Source organism: Lissotriton vulgaris, chromosome 1_1 (assembly GCF_964263255.1).
Source record: "Lissotriton vulgaris chromosome 1_1, aLisVul1.2, whole genome shotgun sequence".
Lineage (NCBI taxonomy): Eukaryota > Metazoa > Chordata > Amphibia > Caudata > Salamandridae > Lissotriton > Lissotriton vulgaris.
The window spans coordinates 555,548,293-555,572,900 of NC_141685.1; the positions used below are offsets into that span (position 1 = coordinate 555,548,293).

At 47.1% G+C, this 24,608-nt stretch overlaps 1 protein-coding gene across 10 annotated transcripts in view; it reads left to right on the forward strand.

The window, feature by feature from the left end:
- ZNF644 (zinc finger protein 644) overlaps nt 1-24,608 on the forward strand; it is a 714,013-nt gene that overhangs the window by 51,042 nt on the left and 638,363 nt on the right. The window lies entirely within an intron of this gene.

Sequence of the window (24,608 nt, forward strand, 5' to 3'; positions counted from 1 at the left end):
TGCAGTTTAGACCGGTTTTCTAGTTCACATGTTGTAGGCTACAATCTTAATTACATAGACCATGCCATTGTTAAGGAAGGTTGCACTGTTTTTTTTATTAATTATATCTTTAGATTTTTTCAAAATGCATTATGTTGTGAATCGGGCATTAGTCCTCAGGCTGTTGGTGATAAGTGTTTAATACAACCTTGAATTACAATTTGCCTTTAAACTTTCTCTACATACAGATTCATCTTCTGAGTAGCAGAATTGTGAGCCATATGCACTATCTTGTGGGACACATGACCTCTTAAAGAAATTGCACGCCCTTATCCTTGCAGAAAAAAACTTGCTTTTGAGATATTGGTTAAAGGAGTCTCAATCTTCATTAAAAAGATTGTTGTACTATCGGTCTTCCAAAAAATCTTATCTAACAAAGTGAAGCAGCGCACTGAAAAATCATTGTCTTTCCTGGCTATGTATTAAGAAAATATATATCTAGTAATATTAAGGTAACTGTGTTAAGTAGTCAAGTCAAAGAAATTTATATAGCGCGCTACATACCCAGAGGGTCTCAAGGCGCTAGAGGAGGGGTGGGGAATTACTTGTCGAATATCCAGGTTTTAAGTTGCTTCTGAAAGCTAGGTGGTTCTGAGTGAGGCGCAGGTGAATGGGAAGTGAGTTCCAGGATTTAGCCGCCAGGTAGGAGAAGGATCTTCCTCCCATGGTGGTTTTGTTGATGCGAGGTACAGCAGCAAGGGCTTGATTGGAAGAGCGTAGGTGGCGGGGGGGGGGGTGTAGAAGGAAAGTCGAGTGTTGAGGCATTTGGGTCCAAGATCGTAAAGTGCCTTGTGTGCGTGGGTTAGGAGACGGAATGTTATCCTCTTATTGACGGGGAGCCAGTGGAGGTCTTTCAGATGACCAGAAATGTGGTCTTTACGTGGGACGTCTAGTATGAGTCTGGCGGATGCGTTGGAGTTTATTCTGAAGTTTTGCGGTGGTACCGGCGTATAGGGTGTTTCCGTAGTCAAGGCGGCTTGTAACCAGTGCGTGGGTGACCGTTTTTCTTGTTTCGGTGGGGATCCAGCGAAATGTTTTTTTGAGCATGCGAAGAATGTTGAAGCAAGACGAAGAAACGGCGTTGACTTGTCTGGTCATCGAGAGTGAGGAGTCCAGGATGACGCCCAGGTTCCGTGCGTGGTCCGTAGGGATGGGTGCATTTCCTAGGGCCGCTGGCCACCAAGAGTCGTCCCAGGCGGAGGGGGAGGTACCTAAGATAAGGACTTCTGTTTTGTCTGAATTCAGTTTCAGACGGCTGTGCTTCATCCACTCGGCTACTTCTTTCATTCCTTCATGTAGGTTGGTTTTGGCGGTGCTAGGGTCATTGGTGAGTGAGAGGATCAGTTGAGTGTCATCAGCGTAGGAGATGATGTTGAGGTTGTGTTGGCGTGCGATGGCCGCGAGGGGGCTCATGTATACGTTGAAGAGGGTAGGGCTGAGTGAAGTTCCTTGTGGCACGCCGCAAATGACTTCAGTGGCCTCTGATTTGAATGGTGGGAGGCGGACTCTCTGTGTTCTTCAGGCAAGGAACGAGGTGATCCATTCCAGTGCTTTTCCTTGGATTCCGGTGTTTCTGAGGCGTTGTAACAGGGTGCTATGACAGACTGTGTCGAAGGCTGCGGAGAGGTCGAGGAGGATGAGGGCGACTGTGTCTCCATTGTCCAGTAGAGTTCGAATGTCATCTGTTGCTGCGATGAGTGCGGTCTCAGTGCTGTGTTTGGCTCGGAAGCCGGATTGTGATGAGTCGAGGGATTTGTTGGTTTCGAGGAAGACGGCCAGCTGGTTGTTGACAGCTTTCTCGATGACTTTGGCCGGGAATGGAAGGAGCGAGATGGGGCGGTAGTTTTTGAGTTCGGTGGGGTCCGCTGTGGGTTTTTTCAGAAGGGCGCTGAGTTCGGCGTGTTTCTAGCTTTCCGGGAAGGTGGCGGAATTGAGGGAGCAGTTGATGACGTCTCAGAGGTGTAGTGCTATGATGGAGTCTGCTTTGTTGAAGATGTGGTGGGGGCATGGGTCTGTGGGGGATCCTGAGTGGATGGAGTTCATCAGGCGAATGGTGTCCTCAGTGGAGATTGGGTTCCAGTCATTAAGGATGTTCAAGGGGGGTGAAGGTGCGGCAGAAGGTTGGGTGGGTTGAACTCAGGGTTGGTTGTCGAAGCTGTTGTGGATGTCTGCGATTTTGTCATGGAAGAACGAAGCTAGGGAGTCGCAAAGGGTTTGAGAGGGAGTGATGTCGTTGGAGTTGGCAGTGGGGTTGGTAAACTCTTTGACTATGTTGAATAGTTCCTTGCTGTTGTGGGCGTTGTAGTCTAGTCGGTCTTTGAATGCGGCTTTCTTGGCAGTCCGGATCAGTTGGTGGTGTATGCGGGTGGCGTTTTTGAAGGCGTCCCTGGTGCTGTTGTTTGGGTCTTTTTTCCAGGCCTTCTCAAGGGATCGACAGTTTCTTGGATTTCTTAAGATCATCATTGAACCAGGGGGCGTTTTTGCTGCCTAGTTTGATTTGACGTTTTTTCAGAGGTGCTAGGTTGTCAGAGCTGTTGGTTAGCCATTGAGTGAAGTTAATGGCTGCTTGGTTGGGGTTAGAGGAGTGGGTAGGGGGGTTTTGAAGAAGTGATGAGGAGATCTGGTCGATGGTGATTTTGTTCCAGTTTCTTCGCATAGTAGGTTGAGGATGGTTGTGGGTTGTGGTCATTTTGTAGATAAAGTGAACGCAGCTGTGGTCAGTCCAGTGGAGAACTGTGGTGTGACTGAAGGAGATATGTTTGCTGGAGGTGAAGATAGGGTCGAGTGTGTGACCTGTGTAGTGAGTGGGGGTATTAACAAGTTGTTTGAGTCCGAGGTTGGCGAGATTGTCCAGAAGGGTGGTGGTGTTGCTGTCGTTGCTTTTTTCCAGGTGGAAATTGAAGTCTCCCAATAGAATGTAGTCCTCGGAGGGGAGGGCGTGTGGGCTGATGAAGTCAGTGATGTCTTCGCTGAATTGTGCGCGGGGTCCTGGTGGCCTGTAGAGGAGGGTGCCTCTGAGTGTGGTTATGGGGTCGGTGTGGATCTGGAAGTGAAGGTGTTCGGCGCTAGCGAGGTTGACGTCTGTGCTGGTTGAGATGCGGATGGAATTCTTATGGACGATGGCGATGCCTCCTCCTGTTTGCTTGATGCGGTCCTTACGGATAATCCTATAGCCTTCCGGGATGGCAATTGTGATGTCTGGGGCTGAGGAGGCGTTCATCCATGTTTGTTAGGAAGGCGACGTCCGGAGAGATGGTGTCTAGTAGATTCCAAAGGTCGATGGTGTGTCTGTGGACCGAGCGGGTGTTGAGCAGGATGTATTTTAGATGGTTGGGGTCAGATCTTGGTTTGGTGTTAGTGGATGAGGAGTAGGTCTTGGTGCCGTCATACTTGCAGGAGTTGCATGTGAAGGGTCCATGGGTGTGTCCAGGAGCGACTTGGGCGCAGTTGGGGAGTCGGCCTGGGTTAAGGGCTAGGTGGGTGGAGGCGGCATATATAATGCGGGTGGGGTGGGTGGGACGGGGGACAGGGGGTCTGGCGCTGGGCGCGGGCTTGGCGTAGACGGGCTTACCTTTGGCGCACCTTCGGCGCGGCCGTAGCGCGTGGACGCTGCGCGTTGGGACATCTGTCTTAAGTGGAGAGTGGAGGGGGGCGGAGCGTGGGAGGGTCAGCAGGGAGGCGGGAGCGAGGTGGGGGAAGGGCCAGGGGATGCACACTAAATGGCAGCAACAACAACAAGCTTTGCAGCAGGGGAAACGGAGGTGCTTTTAAAAATCAAGTATCTCTGAACAAGCACAGCCAAGAAGTGCGCGCTGGCGATATAAAAGGCACTAATAATGCAGGCACCGTGGTTTAAATACAGACAGTGCAGTCAAGCGCTACTAATGGTAAATGGTCTGCACTCAAGCGCTATGATAGAAAATGCAGAGGCAGAGTCAGGCGCTACAATCACAGGTTAACACTCAGCGCTATGAAGAGAATTCAGCAGAGTCAGGCGCTACAATACCAGGTCTTCTCTGGAGGAAGGCAAGGGGGAGCGACCGTTCGTGTCCAGGACAGGACGGTCACAGCTGAAAGAGGGTGCGAGGACGTCCTATGGATTCCGTGGGTGGGAGGGTCAGCAGGGAGGCGGGAGTGAGGTGGGGGAAGGGCCAGGGGATGCACACAAAATGGCAGCAACAACAACAAGCTTTGCAGCAGGGGAAACGGAGGTGCTTTTAAAAATCAAGTATCTCTGAACAAGCACAGCCAAGAAGTGCGCGCTGGCGATATGAAAGGCACTAATAATGCAGGCACTGTGGTTTAAATACAGACAGTGCAGTCAAGCGCTACTAATGGTAAATGGTCTGCACTCAAGCGCTATGATAGAAAATGCAGAGGCAGAGTCAGGCGCTACAATCACAGGTTAACACTCAGCGCTATGAAGAGAATTCACCTTAGCAGTGTTTGAGAATTAATGGCATATTGCGTCATTACATTAATGCAGAAGAGCTTAATGTACATTATTTGTATTGTATTGCAAATAACAGAAACGGGGCATTACTCTGAAGTATTATAGGCATGCAACATTACTGTTGAACACCTGCCTATTCACCAATTTGTTAAGTTAGTGAAGAGTCCTGTCACAGTAAACAAACCTGGAAAAATGCCTGGATTTGTAGTGTAAAAACGGATTTGTTTGCAAGACTATTATGCATCGTCTTTTATTGACACTCATTCAGTCACTTTAAACAACATTAATACATCACTGTAGAACAGCAATACATTACAACACCAGAAACTCCAACATGGAATGTTCCATCAACCCTATATAAGCGCCTAACTGACCTTTCTCTTCAGCTTTCATTTGCTGATCCTACAGCGATAAGTACCAAATTATTCCTTTTTTTCCCACAAGTCTCGTTTTTTTTATTTCATGTTTGGGTTGGTTATTCCAATTTGGCTTCTAATTTTTTGAAGCTGAGAACTGCTTTACTATTTGTTTACTCTAACTCCCTAGTTGTTTCTCTAGTTTTTTTTTCTGTTTGGTTAACCTTACCATTAATTGTTGAATTGACACCCACCCTGGAGCTTGGCCTATGGTGTTCTTTATCTTACGGTGTACCTTGATCTGTTGCCAGTGCAGCGTGGCTTTCTCTATTCTCTTTGTTTGTTGTCTCGTGAGTGGGGATGCTGAAAAGTTCTGTGATCGCAGAATTTTGCTTCAATTTTAGAATGGGTTTTAGTAAGGGACATTTCCCTTATTAGGTCGAGCCTAGCGCAGCGCGCGTGCTCTGCTCTAAGGGAGGCTTCTTGTGAGCACTCCAAACTTCCCCAAAACTTCTCTGTGTGGGTCGGACTCCTCCCACACACTCGATTGGCCTTTGCGTGTGGCTTTCAATAATGAAAGCAGGCAAATGGCCAAAGGTGGGTGCATGTGCCTCCTTCTTTTTTTAATACACACTCCCACAATGTGTTCCTCTTTGGAGCGAGCAGCGGCGTGCCGAGCGGCAGCTGCATTCCTCATTTCCTCGTGGGTCAGGTTACAGTTAATTAGTTGATAAGCATCTGATTTTGGTTAGGAAGTAAACAAGATAACTTCTTTATTTGATGATTTTTAACTTTAAAATTCAAAATCCATTAAATAATTGTCATTCTCGAAAATAAAACATAGCACAGTTGCAGCTTTGTTAAATGTAAAAAGGTAACATTTCTGTTGCGCTTTGAAAAAAGACTAAAAATGTGCTAGTGCTATCCGACAAACGTTTTCTTTGATGCTGCTGGAGGCGCCCAGATACCATCTTTCAGGTCCCAATTATGTTTGTCAATAATATTCTTTCTAGGCGCTACGACCATAAGAGCAGAGGTAAAACGGTTTGTAAAGATTTCACTCAGGCAGCATGCATGGATGCAGAAGTCTGCTCAGGGCTAGAAGCAAACAGTGGTCTTTCAGGCCACTCAGTGTCTGGAAACGGCGGCTGGCATGACTGCAAATCCTCTGAGAGGAAAATCCCTTTGTGTGTACTACCTCATGCCATGTAGTACCTAATGCAGAAATCACATACCCGAGGCAACAACAAGGGGCTTTCTCCTCACTGTGCAATGTGCGTGAGTGTTGCGGCACGTGCTTGATATGCATACCGCAGTGGAGATTAACTGCTGGTTCTGATAGATACATCTGCCGTGTGGATTCCTCACCTTGTGAATATCCCCTTGCGTCAGCAACATTCGGAAATTCTTTTTGTAGCCTCGCGCCGACGTGGACTTGGACGTCAAAGAGACACGGCATCGCCCGCGACTCCGCTAACGTCACCGACGCCTACAATAGGCCCACGCCGGCGTGATGACATCAGTTCCCTTTTTTCCGCGTCGTCGACGCTAACGGTTTTTGGGATACTCTGTAGCTTCTAGTTACTCTGTAGCTGTATTTCTTCGTTGGTTTCCAGTTCTCTTGTCACTTTGTTCGTTAAAATGTCGACAAAGAAGACTGGTTTTAAGCCCTGCAGGGAATGTGGAAAAATGATGTCCGTTACGGACCCGCACCAGGACTGTATTTGGTGCTTGAGCTCCGACCACGGCGTGGATGGGTGTTTGTCGTGTCAAAAAATGAATCCTAAGGCCTTGCGAGAAAGGGAGTCTAAGCTTCTCGTGGCTAAGCTGAAGGCAGATAAAGAAAGAAAATCTTCGAAGTCCCATTCGAAGAAGTCGAGATCGAGGTCTCGGGAGGCGTCGGCTTCGAGGTCTTCCTCGGATCATGCTTCGAGGTCGCGAAGGAAGCACAAGAAGAGGAGACATGAGTCTCGACGTCATTCGGGTGTTAAGTCTGGCTCGAGGTCGAGATCACCCAAGAAGATAAGATCCAAGGTAATACCTCCACAAGAGGTTTCGGATCAGGAGGGCGAGGCTTCGCCTTCGGAGTCGCCAGTTCATTCACCGGCTCCGGCACCCGATCCGGCTCCGGCTCCGTCTCCGGCCCAGGAAGAGGAAGAGGAGGTTCCTGAGGAGGTTGAGGGTTCGACTCCTGTTGTTGAGACAGATTCGAATCTACCTCGAGGTCGACCTGAGCATCCACCTTTTCCAGCTCCAGGTCAGGATCCTTCAGCGTTTCTTAACGCTATGTATGATGTCTTCTCTAAGTCTTGGTACCCCTCTGGAGCGCCTTTGGGTCCTATGGGTCCAATGGCATTTAATTTGGGGGTGCCTCATTCATACGCCCCGGCACCTTTCATGCCGTTTTTGCCAGCTCCGACCCCGCTGTGGCAGTACCAGGCTCCACCGAGGTCGACGCCGGCTCGTCTGAAGTCGACGACTCCAGCACCGGCGTTGCCCGCTCCAAGCAAGTCTTTGGAACATCCTTCTAAGCCTTCGGGTTCGGTTCCGACGTCGGCTCCGGCGCCGTCGGAGGCGACAGTGGATCCGGCTGCACTCCGAGTTAGGCAGAGATCTAGAAGGGAGGCTCAACGTCTGCTAGAAGAGCAGAGGTTTTGTGAATCTCATTCTGACTTAGAAGAAGGTGAGCTGGATGAGAATTATTTCGAGGATCTATTAGAGGCTAGTGGACTTGAGTTTTCTCCAGAGTGGGTCTTGCAATCAGGCTCTGATGTGCCGTCTAAGGATGTTCAGCCATATCACGTGGTGATGAGAAAAGCAGCGGGTCTTTTAGGCTTAAAATTGCCTACTGTTGAGTTCAAACCGAATCTGCTTACTGAGGTTTTCATTCTCCGAGCTCGGCAGTGGAGCCCTTGCTCCCTTTTAATGATGCTTTGACTGAACCCATTATGGAGGTGTGGAAGAAGCCTCTTTCTGCTCCTGCAGTCTCGAAAGGTGTGGCTCGGAGGTATAGAGTGGCTCCTGAGGACCCTGCCTTTTTGTCGACACACCCTTCTCCTGAAAGTTTGGTGATCCAAGCGGCATGTTCCAAGAAGTCAGTAGGTGCTTTTCCCCAAGTTCCTGGTGACAAGGAGGCTAAAAAGCAGGATCAGGTGGCCAAGAAGACTTTCTCTTCCGCGAGTATGGCGTTAAAATCTACAAATGCCACTTGCCTTATGGGAAGGTATATCCATGCTCTTATGGACTCAGTACGTACTTTGATCCCAAAGGTTCCTGAAGACTGCAGAGGTGACTTTGAGGAAGCTTTATCTGACACTCAGGCGGCAGCTCGTCAGGTTATTCAGAGCGGCCTTGATACTGCAGATTCTGTGGCGAGGATCATGGGCACTACTATTGCCACAAGGCGTTCAGCATGGTTGAAATCCTCAGATTTTTCTGCTGATGTGCAATCTGCTTTGCTAGATCTGCCTTTTGATGGAGAGGGACTCTTTGGCAAAAAAGCGGATTCGGCCTTGGAGAGGTTTAAGGACAGCAGGGTGACTGCTAGATCTCTTGGTCTGCAAGTGAGAGGCTTTACGGTCAGGAAATTCAGAGGCTTTGGTCGCTCTTCCTTTCGTACATTTAGGCAAGGACAGCAGCAGCATCAGCAGCCAAACACCTTGTATAAGTCGTACAGGGGAAGGCAAAGGGCGCGTCCTCGAGGGCGTCAGGCCTCTTCCTCCTCCACCTTCTCCAACCCCCCAGCCACAGAAAAGCAGCCCTAGATCCGCCATCCAGGATCATGTGGGTCCGGTGGGGGGTCGGCTTACTCACTTTCTACGGGATTGGGAATCGGTTACATCAGATCTTTGGGTTCTCAATCTCGTAGAAAATGGGTATGCCCTTCCCTTTTGGGAATTCCCTCCCAATTACCCTCCTTGCCAGGGATATTGCTCAGAGGAACATCTGCTACTCCTGCAGGAGGAAGTTCAAACTCTGTTGAGGAAGGGTGCGATAGAGGTGGTCCCGGAGCCGGAAAAAGGTCAGGAATGCTACTCCAGGTATTTTCTGATCCCCAAGAAGGATGGCAGGCTTTGTCCGATTTTGGATCTCAGGATCTTGAATTTTTATCTGAAGCAGGAGAAATTCAAGATGCTCACCCTTGCTAAAGGTTCTTCAGGCTCTGCTGGAAGAAGACTGGATGGTGTCGCTCGACTTGCAGGATGCATACTTTCACATCCCTATCCTGAAGTCGCACAGGAAGTATCTCCGTTTTACGGTGGGATCGCAGCACTATCAGTTTGCGGTCCTTCCGTTTGGGATTACTAACTGCGCCTCGAGTCTTCACCAAGGTGATGGCAGTGGTGGCAGCGCATCTCAGAAGGTCGGAGATTCCTGTATTCCCTTATCTGGACGACTGGCTGGTCAAAGCGGAGTTGGCGGAGAAAGTGCTCCATCACCTGCAGGAGACAACCCAGTTGTTGTTCAGGTTGGGTTTTTCAATAAATGTTCCCAAATCTCACCTGGTGCCCTCCCAGCGCAACCTGTTCATAGGTGCAGTACTGGACACAACTGTATGTCGTGCTTTCCCACCTCCTCAAAGGATTCGCGACATACAGGATATGATTCCTTTATTCTACAATGGAGCGGTCGTTCCAGTCCTGAAGGTCCTTCACCTGCTCGGTCTGATGGCTTCTTGCATTCTGTTGGTCAACCATGCACGCTGGCACATGAGGGCGCTCCAGTGGTGCCTCCGCAGGCAGTGGTATCAGCGGGGCGTGGAAGGCAACCTGTCTCAGGGGAAGCCTTTTCAGCTACCTCCTCCGGTGGCCACAGTGATTACGGATGCATCCACTCTAGGGTGGGGTGCTCATCTGGGGGACCTGGAGGCCAAGGGTCTTTGGTCTCCAGAGGAAAGGTTGCTTCACATCAACCTTCTAGAATTGCGGGTGATACGTCTGGCGCTCAAGGCCTTCCTCCCTTCCCTTTGCGGTCAGTCGGTCCAAGTCCTGACGGACAACACGACCGCGATGTGGTACATCAACAAGCAGGGGGGAGTGGGGTCGCAGTGTCTCTGCAGAGAGGCTCTGCGTCTCTGGTCCTGGGTTCAGGACCACCAGATTTGTCTGATAGCAAATCATCTGGCCGGAGTTCTGAACGTTCGTGCAGACGTTCTCAGTCGACAGTTCTCTGCCGATCACGAGTGGAGGCTTCACCCAGAGGTGGTGCGTCACGTCTTTCGGACGTGGGGGACTACTCAGGTGGACCTGTTAGCTACTCGCGAGAATGCTCACTGCCCGTCATTCTGCAGTCTCCAGTATCCGATGCAGGGAGTCTTGAGGGACGCGTTTCAGTTGAGTTGGGGAAATCGGCTCCTTTACGCGTTTCCTCCCATACCCTTGATTCCTCGGGTTCTGAGGAAGATTCGCCAAGACCGGGCCCAAGTCATATTGATCGCTCCGGACTGGCCAAGAAGGGTGTGGTATACAGATCTACTCCACCTCTCCTCTCACCCGCCCCTCCGTCTCCCTCTCAGGGCAGACCCCCTCTCTCAGATGGAGGGGCAGGTTCTACACCCCCACTGCCAGACATTGCACCTGGAGATTGAACGGGGCAACCTGATTTCCTTTTCTCTCACACCTGACGTGGTGGATGTCATCTTGTCAGCCAGGCGTGACTCCACTAAATCTGTCTCATCGTATAGATGGTCTAAATTTGTCAATTGGTGTGGTGGGGATTCTATTGACCCTTTGAGAGCCCGTTTGTCTGACGTTCTCTGGTTTGCTCTTTCTCTGGCGCAGCAGGGACTTGCTGTTGCTACGGTTAATGGTTATCTTTCGGCACTGTTGGCTTTTCTTTGTTTGCCTGACCAGCCGTCTCTTTTTAAGTCTCCTGTAGTTTTAAGGTTTTTGAAGGGTCTCACAAATTTGTTCCCTCCTACTCCTTTTATTTTGCCTCAGTGGGACTTGAATCTTGTCTTTTCTGATGGGTGCTCCCTTTGAGCCTCTTCATAAATGTCCTATGAGGCTTTTAACTCTAAAGGTAGTCTTCCTCGTTGCAATAACCTCGGCAAGGAGGGTAAGTGAGCTTCAGGCTCTTAGTTCCAAGCCCCCTTCCTTGACCATTCATGCTGATCGGATGGTTCTTAGGACCAGGGCTACTTTTCTCCCTAAGGTGGTGACTCCTTTCCACCTTGGTCAATCCATTACCCTCCCTACCTTTTATCCTCCCCCACATCCTTCCAAGGAGGAGGAGAGGTTGCACCGTCTGGACCCCAAGAGGGCGGTGTCTTTTTATTTGGACAGAACTAAGGACTGTCGGTTGGATGATCAGCTCTTCATTGGCTTTGCTGGCTGCAAGAAAGGAAGAGCGGTCCATAAAAGGACTTTATCGAGATGGATCGTCCTCTGTATAAAGATCTGCTACTCTTTGGCCGGTAAGGAACCTCCAGAGGGTATAAGGGCTCATTCTACAAGGGCTAAGTCGTCTACCTCTGCATTGGCTAGAGGTGTTCCTGTGGAGGACATTTGTAGGGCGGCAACTTGGTCCTCCCTCCACACGTTCGCAAAGCATTACTGCTTGGACACTGAGGTGAGGAGGGATGGCCATTTTGCGCGCTCTGCCCTTCAGGATTTCCTGGTTTAGAAGAGTGGACACCCTCCTCCGGGAGTGGGGACTGCTGTGGGACTCTATTCACAAGGTGAGGAATCCACATGGCAGATGTATCTATCAGAAGAACAAGTTACTTCCCTTCGGTAACGCTTTTTCTGGTAGATACTATATCTGCCTGTGGATTCCTCACTGACCCACCCGCCTCCCCGTTGTCCACTCTTCTATACCAGAGTTACTGTAATGTATTGTGTATTTATAATGTAATGTTAAGGAGTCGTTTCGATTGCATTTGCTTCACACTGTGTGTGTTTCTCCTTGACTATTGTGTATTATGTATTCTATGTATATTTCTGGTATCATTGGTCCGTCCGTGTGCCTCGGTGGCACGGAAAAAAGGGCGGAACTGATGTCATCACGCCGGCGTGGGCCTATTGTAGGCGTCGGTGACGTCAGCGGAGTCGCGGGCGATGCCGTGTCTCTTTGACGTCCAAGTCCACGTCGGCGCGAGGCTACAAAAAGAATTTCCGAATGTTGCTGACGCAAGGGGATATTCACAAGGTGAGGAATCCATAGGCAGATATAGTATCTACCAGAAAAAGCGTTACCGAAGGTAAGTAACTTGTTCTTTAGTGCACTCCTTCTGCAAGCAGACGTGTGGCATTCCCAGGGGCCGCCCAAACAGGCGGGCGGATGCATCTTCTGCCCTTTGCGAAGGCAGCGGCTGGGTGGCCCGCGGCAGCGCTCCCGGTGAGGTAATTTTGTGTAATGTTATGTGGACCGCCCCCTCCAAAGGTGCTTCAAAGAATCACGCATTCCCAAAAGCGAGGCAGTCATTTCTTTTACATTAGTCCACAAGTCTGATCTCTACAAAACACTACGTTTATAACCTATCAAACGGCCAGGAAAAGGACAACACGTTCACATATGGCTTTACACAGATTGCGATTTAGCCCCACTTCAATGAAATACGAGCAAATGATCAAATCTGCCTATGGGTTGATCGTCAACGCACTCATGGTAAGAAGCAACCCTTTCACAAAAAAGTACAAAATAAAAGTAAAAAGTTCATCATCTAAATAAAGTCAACAAACCTTTATTGTTATCATCGGAAATGAGCCAATTAAAACCTCTCTTTATGCGGCACATCGGCTCGAAGACCGGAAACACAGCACTTAATTGAGCCAAGGGGAACAACCTGTATATATGTGAACTTCACTTGGTGTTACGTGAAACACAAGTCAGCAGGTCTAGTCTGAAATAGCAGGAAAGCTCATTTATGGTCACAGCTTATAGATCAACTTGCATTCTATTCTATAGGTGCCATCTGAAACCTCAATTTACACCAGAAATCACGACGACTCTCTCAATGGCATTACCCATCCTCCTTCTTAGTTTCCCTCCCATCCCCCCAAAAAAGTTAACCCTGTGCGGCTTATTTGAATTTTGGACGTACTTTTTAAAGTGTACACAGCAACATTAAATTCAAGCATTGTTTAATCTATTTTTCTTCTCATTGAGACCGCTTTTCCAGGAAATCGGAACTCCTCGGCGGGAGGCAAGATGGCCGCGGACCGATCCACTGAGTGAGAGGCTACTTTTCCTCTCCCCTCTCTTGGAGTGAACATCAGAGATATGCAGATGCAGACGAGAGTTTTCAAGTGCACAGATGCTGAGTAAAACTGGGAATAAAGGAGTCGCTACTGTAACCCTCTTACAGTTGGGACAGACTATCTATAATCGAGTTGTCTTGGCAGAGCGGCTACTAAAGTTTATTGCCAGTTACCTTAGGGCCGAGGTAGTGGCTGAAGACATAAGGGAAGCGCTACTTCCAGAACGCGAGAGCGAGCAGAGTATCCCCTCGCAGATTACGACGAGAAAGCAAACCGCCAGAACCAAGAACCTGGATACAGATGCCGAGATGGACTCAGCCGCCAAGAAAAGAGAGCTGAGAAAGAGAGATAAAGAGCGCAAGGCTGAGTTGAAAGCAGAGAGCGGAGCGCCGGGCAATTGCAGCAGCCGCCAGTGCAGGTCGCGCGGAGAAAAAAGCACACAGAGCGGAGGCAGCGGGGAGAGAGACGGCGTCAAAGGAATCAACACCCAGAGCAGGAAGAGGAGCTCTGAGGCAGCCTACCTTGGTCGAATCCTTTGGCAGGGAGACATCCACAGACAGAAACAGGACCCCAACCCCAGCTGATGCAGTGGTTAACAAGACGCCATCGCCATCACCACGAGACGCGGCTCCCGGAGAGACAGAGAAGGAGGTGGCAGAGTCAGAACAAGTCGGGTCAGCGCAAGTGCCGAGGGAAGCCGGGTCCAGCATAGACGATCACAGGGCGGAGGGCGTTACAGAGCCAGACGCAGAGGCACTGTTAAGTGGCCCTAGTATCCAGACGGAGACCGAATCCGGTAAGGATCTGCCTGATTCTGTGAAGATAAGAGTGGAAGGGGAAAATGCAGGACTGGAGGGGGGAATCCCAGTAAAAACATTGGTGAACAGAGTTTCAAATCAAGGCAAGAATGCAGGCGATTTAAATGGGGCGAAGGAGTCTGAGGGTAACATGACTGAGCATAATAACCAGAATAACAGTGGAGCAGGATCTAGCACTTCAGGAGAAAACGCTTTTATTAATATTAATAGTGCACCTCTGACAGACAATTCCGCCATTACCTCAGGGCTCAATCAAATCTCAGAAATTACAGCTGCAGCTGATTCAGCAGACACCCCTAACAGCGTCACTCCTCAAGAAGACAAAGTAGATAAGGTACATGAGCAGAGGAAGCTTGAAGAGAGGGGTAAGGCTCCAGCATTGACAGTGGGGACAGCAGACACATTACCGAGTTTACTACCAGGGATTCCAGGAGACGACATCTTCTTCTCTCTGAATGAGGAAACTGTTGAAATAGGCAAGCCAACGGAAGCACATAAAAAGAAGGGGGACCTACTCGACTCTGAAATAACTGATTTAGATGGAAGCATAGAAGAGTCGGAGGTATCTTCCTCAGATCAGGGAACCGAGACGGACACCGAGTCAGAGACAGGTCACACAGGGCACACTCAGTCTTCCACGGATGATAGTGTTCAGAAGCAGACAGTTGTAAGAAGGAAGCAACAGAATATTAGGAAAACGCAAAGAAGATGCAGTACCAGACTTACTGAGAGACCGAATAATCTGATATGGGACTACTCAGCTACCTCAAGGATGTACCAGGAGGAAGGGGGAGCTAGGTCTAGGCATAATAGACCCTCAGGTTCGGGCTCTCAATCCCAATGTCAAGGACCGGGCCCCACTATGGAGATGCTTTACGCCACTCTTAGGCAAATGCAGGAAGAGGTGAGGGCTGAAGCTAAAAGAGCAAAACGGACAAGTAAGAAAATCGAGGGGTCATTGTGTAAAGTGAATAAGTTATATGCGGAGATGGCAGGCAGAATGACAGAAGTGGAAGAGAGAACTGGCCAATTGGAGGATGAAGTCTCACAGTGGAAAGAGTTTAAGACGGCACAGGAGAAATTCAATGAGGATTTACAATGGAAGGCAGAGGATGCGGAAAATAGACAGAGGAGGAACAATATAAGACTTCTAGGGATTCCGGAGGGGGTAGAGGAGCAGAACCCCAGGGCCTACGTAGTCACACTGTTAAAAGAAGCATTTCCAAAGCTCACCACTTGGAATTGGGACGTTGAGGTACAACGGGCACACAGATTTCCGCTGACAATCAAGAAGTCCTATGGTGCCTATCAGAGTGAGAGACCAAGAGCTATGTTGGTATACATAGGGAACTTTCTGGCAAGACAAGCCATTATGGATAGTGCAAGACCACAAGATCGCCGGGCCTTCAAAGGGAACTCCGCAAGACCACTTCGCTCGCCCGGATTTTTGTCATGCCACAGTGGAGAGGAGGTGGAGGATGCGACTATTGATAGATCCATTTCAGAAAGCTGGATGTGAGGCATACCTCCTGTACCCCGCAAGGTTGAAAGTAATAATAGAGGGCCACACGAGAATGCTCTTCTCAGAGATTAAAGCACAGAGTTTCCTGTCTGAGTTAAAGGAGAAAAGAAGAAGATAAACAATATCCAAAAAATGAAAAAAAAGGAAAAAGGGGGGAGGGAGGGGAAAAGGAAGGAAAGAAGGGGGGTGATAAGGCTGACGACCGTAGATGATATGGATTTATATGGTTTGTACTTGGCAAGAGTTGTATTGTATTGAATAGGGTTAGAACCTAAGAGGTGAAGGGTTAGATTTTTCTGTATTATTTTGTATAGACTCAGCAAGAATCAGCTGTATGTGGGACATTGTTTTGGACTAAGTAATGAATTCTTAGAGGTGAATAGGTGGAGCGCAGAGGGGGTTCTCTTTGTTCCTCTTTCTCTCTTTTTTTTCTTTTTTCTTTTCTTTTCTTTCTTTTTTTTTTCTGCAATCACATTTATTACTATAGGTAGAGAGGGGAGGGGCGGCTCCACTCAAGGGGATCGGGAACCAGTCATACATAGGTCAGGATTGACCTAGTTGCCTGTGGACAGGGGAGGGGGGAGGGGAGGGGGAAGGGGAGCGCCAATAAGGGGGAGACAGCGACGAAACAAGAAAAGACAAAATATGTAACACAGATGATACAATTAGCACAGCAAGCTCAAGCAGTACTGCAAATTGATGTAGCACAGGTAGAAGGAGTAGAAGAAGTAAACACATGAAAAAAAAGTGGGAAGAGTTGAAACAAAAGTGCATATCGACTATAACATTTGTAAAGAAAATACAATGGGATTACGAGGTCGTAGGGAAAGCTTACATAACCCTCCATGAGTGGGAGTATTAAAATTATTACTATGAACGGGTGCGGGTTGAATGATAGATTAAAAAGACAGCGTCTGGCACTGTTGTTAAAGAACACTGGGGCTGATTTTATATGCTTACAAGAGACACACGTAGAAGGGAACAGGTTATTCTTACTGGAACAACTGGGATTTAGGGTACTAGCACATTCAAAACAAGGGGCGAGAATTAGAGGAGTGGCTGTACTAAACCAAACATACAGACATTAAAACAAGGAAGAGGTTCGAGGATGAGTGGGGGAGATGTGCTCTGATTGAGTGTTTTATAGGAGAGGAGTGGGTTACCATAGGCTCTGTTTACGGATCAAGCGAGGATGACCCAGAGTTGTACCTCTTTTTGGATACTGAGTTGCCATCTTGGGCGTCACGGGTGATCCTGGCAGGAGACTTTAATATTGACGGGGCCAAGGGGCTAGATATAGATACAACAGGGCAATATAAGGGAAGAAAGAAAAGAGTCTGCAGGGCAATACAGAGTTTAGCAAGAAACAATGGAATGTATGATGTATGGGGGGGTCAAGAAACAGTCAGATCCTGGATATACATTTTATTCAGCACCTCACCACAAATGCGTTAGGTTAGATTATTTTTTTATATCCCGGGTACTATTAAATAATGCATCAATTGGGAGATTACCACGTATATTGTCAGATCACAACCCTCTAAAATTAACAATTGAAGGGGTGGGTTTTAAGAAGGTGGTGGGATCATGGACGTTCGAAAGGGGTTTGTTGAAAGAGGATGATTATGTCACATACATGCACGCATGGATTAAACAATTCTGGGATATTAATAGAGGGAGCACCAACGTTGGGAATGCTTGGGATACATTCAAGGCCTGTATTAGAGGGGAGACGCTTAGCTATTCCATTGCTAAACAGAGGAGGGAAAAAATAGAAAGAGATCGGTTGAACAATGCTCTGATTTTGGAGTTAGCTACCATAGAACAGCGGGGACTCACTGAGCGACTTCTAGAAGTAACAGCAGCTAGGGCAGCAGCTCTGGAAGAGGTGGCGATTAAGGCCGCCAGATTGTATGACACGCAGAGAGAGAGGAGTTACGAATTCAGTGAAAGAATAGGACGCACGCTAGCTGCACGAACAAGACAAGGAGTAGCTAAAAGCGAAATCAAGGAAATTAAAAACGAAACAGGCCAGATAATCACTGATAAGGGAATCGCTGAGGTATTTAGGGCATATTATAGCAGGTTATATAAGGAGGAGTTAGTCCGGGATAGGGGTGAAATAGAGCAGTATCTAGAGAACATCCCGGGTAAAGTACTTAGCGAAGAGGATAGAGAATATCTGGATAATGACATAAGCGATGAGGAGATAAATGATGCTATACTGGGCTTACCAAATGGGAAAGCAGCTGGACCCGATCTGATTCCAGGAGAATTTTATAAAATATTCTTACCCTCAATATTCAAAGAATTAGCGAGAACTTTCAAAGGAATTCAGCAAGGGCAGGCAATCCCAGGCAGTTGGGCAGGAGCAGACATTGTAATCTTACTAAAAAAAGGGAAGGATCCGACAGAACCTGGATCATATCGACCCATTACATTAATTAATGCAGATACCAAAATATTCTCAAAGATACAGGCAGCTAGATTCGCCAGGGTAATTACTCAACTGGTGAGTGTCAATCAACACGGGTTCATACCTAACAATGATACCACAACACATGTAAGGAAAATGATAACACTGTTTGATATTCAGGAAGGGGAAGGGAACCCAATGGCCACTGTGTTACTCGACGCTGACAAAGCATTCGACAGGGTGGCATGGGAGTACTTATGGGCTGTTTTGAGAAGAGGGGGAGTGGGCGAAACATTTATCAAAGTAATACAAGCACTCTACTCAAATCCAACAGCATGTGTCAGGATAAATGCAGGTCTCACGAAATCCTTTAATATTACCAGGGGCACAAGACAGGGGTGCCCCTGTTCACCTTTATTGTTTGCAATGTATATAGACCCTCTAATATATAAATTAGAACAAAACACAAGAATCGAACCACTACTTTCTAAGAGGGGAGATATAAAGGTTCTTGCGTATGCAGACGACACAGCGGTTATAACACCCAACCCAATGAATGCGATAAGGGAAATAGAATCAGAGGCAGAGCTGTTTGGTCGAATAGCGGGTTATGCATTGAACAAAAATAAGACACAAATTATTAAAAACGCACACACAGATTGCACAGACACACGGGTGGTTAACGAAGGTAAATACTTGGGTATTATTATCACAGCAGATTTAGGAAAATTGGTGGAAATCAATATGACTCCTATTCTCACAAAAACGAAAAAAGACCTGGATAGGATACACAATCTGCACATGACACTTGTTGGAAGGGTTAATTATGTGAAAATGAACCTGCTACCCAAAGTGCTATACTTGTTTAGAACAATCCCGCTGTTTTTTAATTTGATATGGTTTAAGAAATTAGAGAATATGGTAAATCGCTTCGTATGGGCACAAGGGAAGACAAGGAGGGCACTGAAATACATGTCACTACCTTATGATAAGGAAGGATGGACTCTACCAGACCTTAGGATGTATTATTGGGCAGCGGCTCTGCAACAAATGACCTGTTTATTGGGAGGGATCGAAGGAGAGGAGGAATTACATACAGGGTCTTTAGAAGTGTATGGCTTAATTTTGGGAGATGAAGCTAATAATGCTTTCCTGAGATATACGGAGCCAAGCTACTTCAAGCGAACTAGGTTTAAGACATTGGAAGCCGCCAATAAGATCTAGAAGGCATTTAAGAAGAGTTTTGGTTTGGGTAGACTTCATGGATATACAAGATTAGCAGGGGACACAACATTACCCTCGGATATTTTCTCGGATGTAATCTTTAAAGAATGGGTTAGACAAGGTATTAGAAACATGGGAGACTTAATGGGGGAATCAGGGGTACGGCAATTTGCAGAGCTTCAACAGGAATTCGGGGTTAGTAATAGGTCTTTTTTCAAGTACTTACAGATAAGAAGTTTTTTAGGTAATAAACGTGGCGGTCAGGCGGGATTTAAGGAGAACCCAATACTACAGATGATCGTAGCAGAGCGGCCATGTACAATTAAACGGCTGTATGCAGCATTAATAGAACATAGAGGGGACGACTTGGGGAAGCATGAGACCAAATGGATGGAGGCACTAGGAATTTCTGAAGGGATATTTACAAAATCACTAACCTTGGGGCATGAGGTATTATGTCTGGCATCACTACAAGCACAACATTACAAAACTCTGTTTAGACTTTACTATACCCCAGCTAGGATCGCTCAGTGGGGAGGAACACAGGGGGTGAGGTGCCCGCGATGCGACAGTTCAGAGGCAGACATAATTCACATGTTCGCAGGGTGCCCAATCCTCTCACCACTCATAAATAGTATTGAAATGTTCCGCGAGAAATCATTGGCCTTTAAAGTGAAATTGACACCTGATGTAATAATACTAGGCCTCAAGGCACCTAATATACAACAACATAGTGCAGGTGGTTTCATATTTGTGGCAATGGCCGTACTACGTCTTTGCATAGCGTCTGTATGGAAAGATAAATTGGCTCCCTCTTTTCAGCAGTGGCTGGCTAAGCTATTGTATATGCACAACCTTGAGAGGGCTATTTACGCTAGAAAGGGGAAAAAAGGGAGAGCACTGGGGTTACAGTAGTGGAAGCCGATTTCCGATTGGAAAGACAGGATGTTAAATGTATAAAGGGGCAATACAAGGTAGTAGGTCCTGAAGAAGCGAATGTTAAGTCTTTTCTTCTTTCCCTTCTACTTTAAATACTTTAAGTTTTAGTTGGTAGTCTTAAATCAGGATTTCTTTGTCGATTCTGTTATTTTATATCGTATTTTGTAAGAAATGTTATTATTGCAATATGTATCATCTGTAAATGAGTAATGAGAAATGATTAATTTTTTGTATGGCGCGGGGTGGTGGGGAAAAACTGTTGTAAAATGTCAATAAAAAAAAAAAAAAAAAAGAGACCGCTTTTCCATCTAACTCAATGTTCTGATTCTACAAGTAAGTGACACAGGTCTGTGAAATTACAAACAAACAGTGTTTTTTCCGATTTAATTGTGTGATTTAAGTGTGATAAAAAAATAAAATCTGTTTCCATTTCTCTTAAATTAGCTCACGGGTTCTCACTAGTGTTGCTCTAATGTACTTGGGTTTACTCGTTGATAAGGTGTTTAAGACACCTTACAACATAATGTATGTGTAAAACACATATATTGGTATCCTTTTAAAGTTTAAACAGCAATTTAAGACTGCGTATTTACGATGTAAGAAAACATTCCTTCCTCCCTGCTTTTGAATTCAGCCCACTTTGGTTTCTTTCCTCCCAGTCCCGACTGCTGGTCTCCTCTCTCCATCTCACGCCTTTTACGTTCATCTGCACACTCCTCCCCAACTGAAGGGCCTTACCAGCAACTTTGTTTACAAGCATTGGCATAGCCAACAGGTCTCGCTTTTGGGACCTTTTAAGTATTTAGTTATGCAGCACAATATCCTTGGTGCAACAAGATTAACTGTTGCATGTCTAAACACTTTATAAGGTCCCTTAGGTGAGACCTATTGGCTATGACAATGCTTGTTTCTTTGAAAGAGCCCTGATGTGTACACTTGCTGGTTGCCCTAGTAACCATAGGCAGTTGAACGCATTTCTTTTTGAGAAAATTGGTTGTTTTTTTCCGGAACTATTTTATATAGAATTTAAAACAGCTTTGTGTTTATTTGGTTAGCTAAGCATGCAGTTTATCATTTGATAAAGATTTTCAAAGGAAGGAAAATTCTGAAGGAAGAAAAGGGTTAATTGTTCGGATGAGTATTGGTCCTTGTCAGAGCAAGGAATTTGGGTGAAAAACCATGAGAAAGATGAAATAAAACTTAGGGTTAAAAGGGAAGCCTGGTGTATGCACCGGGTAACAGAAAAGTATTCAACTCCGCAATAATGAAAAAGGTGTCCTTGCCAGCTCATAAAGAGGATTTTTGTCCTGGGATGGCAGTAATGACTTTTGAGGTTTATTTGAGGAGAACATGTATGTAGATTTTGACAACTATGTCTTTGACCCCACCCCCTCCCCAAGATGGGGCTGATTTGTTGGATAATTTGGATGAGTTTCATAGTCCATTTGATACGATGTTTTGAGGGTTCCTCACAGAGCGTATATGTTGATTCCTTAATCTTTGAGGCACCTCTATAGCTCTGAGAGGTGGCTTATGGGTGATGTGGGTATATTCATTAAGGAATGGATGAGAAAACCCTTGGACAGGGGGTAAGCTTATGTGACACGAGCGGAGTGTTCTAGGCCAGTCATAGAGAAGTTTTGTTTTAGTCCTAATCTGGACCTGGTCTTTATTTCCTTTCTTTTCAAGTTGGGTAGATGCCAAAGAAAAGGTCAAGAATGCTCCCTGAAAACAGTCGGGGCAAATTATTAAATGTCCTGGACCATTGACCTGCATTTTAGATATGGCATAAAAGGTTCTTTTCAAGGGAGTGGAAGTAGAGGTGAGTCTACTGAGATAATGAAGTGAATAAAACAGTTGCTTTTTATTTTCTTAGGAAGTGCAAATGCTAGCCTCCTTGCTTAGATGAGGAAGGTTAAAATGAATCTTAACCCAAAATTGGGGGACATAGGTGCTCAATGTTTTATTGCTACCTTCATATCTCGATCAGTCCAATTCAGATACCGAGTACAAGAGGTGAAAGATGATTGCATTTGGCTTGCTGTAAACTTCTTTTTCTGTTTAATGTACAGAATGGTACAGAAAACTAAGAAGTGTACGTTCCACTGTAAATTGAAGCACTTGGAAGGACATAATGTAAGGTTTCTAGTGGCTGTGCAAGACATTCGATTTGTGCCTATAAAAGCGTACACATTGCAAGAGCATAAACCTAATATAACAATATAGTGCTTTGAATGACATACACAACAAGCATTTACAATGCAATGATCTCAGCATTATTAAAGGTAGAGCTATTGGCATTGCTCAGGATTATTTTAAAAAAAAATCATAAATAAATAGCATTGTCATTTACATTGCCAATAGCTTAATCGTTAAATAAATGGCATTGTCATTTACAATGCCAATAGCTTAATCGCTCGCAAATGCATGACCTATTGCATTTACACCCACACAGAGCCACACACACACACACAGCCACCCACACAGTCATTCACATAGAGCCACCAACACACACACAGCCACCTACAGGGAGCCACCCTCACACACACAGAGCCACCCTCACACAGACAGAGCCACCCACACATAGAGCCACCTACAAAAAACGCTATCCACACAGAGCCCCACACACACACACAGAGCCCCCCCCACACACACACACAGAGCCACACACACAAAGCCCCCCCACACACCGAAGCCCCCCCCCCACACACACAGCCCCCCCACACACACACAGCCCCCCCACACACACACAGCCCCCCCACACACACACAGCCCCCCCCACACACACACAGCCCCCACCACACACACACAGCCCCCACCACACACACACAGCCCCCACCACACACACACAGCCCCCACCACACACACACAGCCCCCACCACACACACACAGCCCCCACCACACACACACAGCCCCCCACACACACAGCCCCACACACACACAAACACAGCAAGGTCACCCAAAAACAATACAAGTTGAAACTAAAATGTTAGTCAATCTGCTGATCTATCGAGCAAGATAAGCAATTTAGGAAGTGGACGCAAAAACGAAGCAGCCGGTTCTCTTGTCGACGAAGCAGCACCACATGTAAGGCAAATGTGTGTTCTCCTGTTTACTTAGCCCGATGGAGTGGGTTATGTGTACATAAAAAGTTCATATAATCCACCGGACAGATACTCAGGTCCTCGAATAACTGCATATGCATGAGATTTGTTGGGCGGTAACAAAGTGTCCCAAGTTCACTTCTGAGCAAATGTGATACTGGTGGGATGAAAAATCACAGGTGCACCAACACGAAATCCAGTCCCCAACTTCACTCCTACTACAGGAATTGACAGCTCCAACACACTGATCCTGTCGGGGAAAGGAGTCTGTCAAGTGATGCTGTCAACGTCCCCAAGGTGTCTGACGGGTAACAAGATACTTAAGTTTGGGGTGAGTTGGAGGGGAGGAGGGAAAGGGGCGAGGTTGGCGAGAGAGACCACCATAAGAGGCAGAACCCCCTTCCACCAGAATCTAACGAGGGAGAAAGGCAGGTGGAGTGGTTATGGAGACATAACCTGCTAGATATAGGTGCCCCCCAGTAACCCCAACTCACCACTCCGGCCCTTGGCCTGCTGCAGCAAGGCTCCCGAGGTGCCATCGATGACTTTGACACTTACCCGGCTGGTGACGGCTAGGATGGCGTTGAGTGCTGGGTGGTAGCTCAAGCTGTTCAGCCCTTCTTCATCGCAGCGTAGGCAGCCGTCCCGCACCAACAGGGTTGCTTGTCCCCCTCCGCCGCCACCTTCTGAGGCTCCGCCCGAGCCCTCAGAACCCCCGACAGCAGCCATCCTCCCCGCAGCACTGCTGGGTCTGGCCCACGGTGCTTGTGCACTCCCGGCTCGCGGGGGCTGCGCGGGGCAGTGGTAGCTGCTACCACCTCCGCTGCAGCACTACCGCCGCCAGTCACAATCCGGGTCCAGGAATCCGCCACCAACACTTGTGCGAATGGGAAGTGACGCAGAAGGAAGCCGCTTGGTTACGCTCAGTACTAGCCCTGCTTCCTCGCGAGAAGGCACGCCTCTTGTGGCTCCGCATGTACTCAGTAGAAGGACCTGTGAAACCTCTACTTTGCTTTGTTAACCGACTACGTCAGTGTTGCTGTCAGAAGATGGAGGTTTAGTTTTCTTCTTCTTCTATGACCACACATTAGTAATATTATTGTTAAATATTATTGTTAAAAAATTATCGCCATTCGAGTTATATGACGTACCTATATATGCTGACTCAGAAAGCAGAATTCTGTTATCAAATACGTTTCTACTAAGGTTTGATCTACTTGATTTCATCCCGGCAGTTGCTATTGAGTCAGAATCCTAAACATACATTACAACATTTTTGAAGAGGGAAGTGGAAGATTAAACAAGAAAAACGCAAAATGGCGGAAGTGGAAGATTAAACAAGAAAAACGCAAAATGGCGGCCGTAACTACGTAACTCCGAAAATTTCGGATTCGGGGGCGTGTTTTTAGCGTTCTGAGTGACGGATGACATCACAGTCGAACGCAAAAAAATACGCCCCCGAATCCGAAAGAGACGGGGCTTGAACTGAGTGATGCCCCTCTTATCCAATGGCTGGCCTCCGTTTAGCGAGCCAGC